Here is a 2361-nt window from a genome sequence, read left to right on the forward strand (position 1 = left end):
GTCTTACAAAATTCTATTATGTGATCTCCAGCAATGTTTCTATCACCCAGGTCATATTTTCCAATGAATGATCCTTCTTCTTTGTTTCCAACTTTCACATTCCAATCACCAGTAATTATTAGTGCATCTTTGATCCATTTCAGACTGAAGAAGCTGATAGAATTCTTCAATTTTATCATCTTTTACTTTAGTGATTGATATATAAATTTGAATAATAGTGGTATTAATGGTCTTTTTTTTTTTTGGTGTTTGGGTATTTTCCTGTCAAATAGAACTTGAAGTCTTTTTGACAATGAACGCAATGCCATTCCTTTTCAATTTGTTGTTTGTGGCATCGTAAACAATATGATTTTGGATTCAAAATGGCCAATCCCAGTCCATTTCAACTCACCAATGCCTAGGATATTGGTCTTTATGTGTCTCATTTCATTTTTGACAACTTCTAATTTTCCTAGATTCAAACTTTGTACATTCCATGTTCCGATTATTAATGGATGTTTACAGCTGCTTCTCCTATTTTAATAGGTAGATTTATCTATCTGTCTAATTTTATATCTATTCAGGGCAGTATGAGAGCGCAAGAGAGGATGCACATAATCCTATAGGGCAGAAGGTTTCAATGAAGATGTGCTATGAGCTGAGTTCTAAAGGTAAAATAGGAGTCTTCTAGATTAGAAAATAAAAGCAGAGTGAGAGTAGAGGATTGACAGATTGGAGGGTAAAATGCATCAGGACCACACTGAACAACTGGACAATGTGCCCAGAGTCACTGAAATAGAGTATGGAACTTCCAGGTAACTCCAAGCACTGTTAACAGCTCATTAGTAGAGTTATGGAGCAATGACAGCTAGGATAATTTCAAATCACAATAAAATCGAAATAAGAGTCAGTTCTCCAAGGTCTGGGAAGTCATCCATAGTTAAAACACAACAAAGTCCTGACACCTTTTAGTGGGAATTAAGTATCAGAGGATACCTGAGCCCTCTCAGAAGATTCTGGTCTTATTTTACCCCTTTCCAACCAGAATACTTGTGATAAATGCTTGATAATACTTAATAACAATGGAACCTCCAACCATTTCCTACTTGGATTTTTGCCTACTTAGCAAATCCCAGTGATGTTGTGAACATGTGTTGGTCCTGCTGAACCATTAACCTGGCTAATCTGCAAACTAGCTGACCAGTCTCATTCGTTGAGTTGGTCCCAACTGTACAGGGTTTCCGAGGTGTGATTGGTGGGTTTGAACTGCAAACCTTGTGGTTAGCAGCCCAATGCTTATTTAACAGTGCCACACCAGGACTCCAGTTTTAGGAAACTAAACATTGAACCCAGAGCTGGTGCAGGTCAGGAGGAACAGGAACTGAACTTCTACAGGTGAACAGAAACTAGAAAAGTTTTGAATGTCATATGAAGAAGTATATTGTTTTATTTCCAAATCTGTGGAAGGGTGTTAGGCAAACGGATGACCTAGATATTATGTGAGGAGGGTTGTTTTGACCAAAGTGCAGAATGTGAATAGAGGAAAAGAGCCTAGAGGGATACAAAATAAGGCTGGGTGTTCAAGACTCATTGGGGAGGTAGATATGATAAGGACTTGGATGCTCATTGGTGGTGGCAGGTAAAGATGAGGAAGAAATCTGGGTGACACACTGATACTAAGCTTTTGTCACTGGGTACATTTTGCCATTAATCAAACTAGGTTAAACCATTAAAAGGATGAGTAGGCTCAGAGAACTTAAGAAATTTTCTCTGTTTTCATGTTTCTCCTTGGACTTTCATCACTGGAAGAATTTCCCCACTTTTCTTGCTGTTGTTAAGTGCCATCAAGTCCATTCTGACTCACAAAGATCCTGTATAGAGTTTCAGAGAAGCAGCTGGTGGGTTTGAACTGCCAATCTTGCGATTCAAATTGACCTTGCAGTCCAGTGCTTTACCCTACAGCATCACACCTTCCTTGGTGAGTTCTATTACTAGTTCACAATCACTGGTACCTTGCCCACTTCTGCCATGTTTCTCACGAGCAGAAGTACACATCTCTGCCCTATTGTCAGGGGCTTGGCAGTCATGGGACCTGCTCTGACCAGTGGAAAGTGAGCAGATCTGATGTACACCATCATATCCAGTAGAAGCTTTAGATGCACTCTTGTTGGATTCTGCCTCACGTGAGCTCCCGCCACCCTCCCTGAAGATAGCTTGTCCCAGCTGATCCTTGTGAGGACACATAGAGTAAGTCCAATCCAGCTTACAGAAGCTACAGGTGGCCTGCAGATCTACTCTCATATAAACCGGGAGTTTGTACCTCTGGGATTTGGGGGACTTCTTTGTTGCTTCAGCAGATCCCTAGGTGGCACAAGCAATGTA

This window comes from Chrysochloris asiatica, unplaced genomic scaffold, assembly GCF_000296735.1.
Source record: "Chrysochloris asiatica unplaced genomic scaffold, ChrAsi1.0 scaffold00178, whole genome shotgun sequence".
Lineage (NCBI taxonomy): Eukaryota > Metazoa > Chordata > Mammalia > Afrosoricida > Chrysochloridae > Chrysochloris > Chrysochloris asiatica.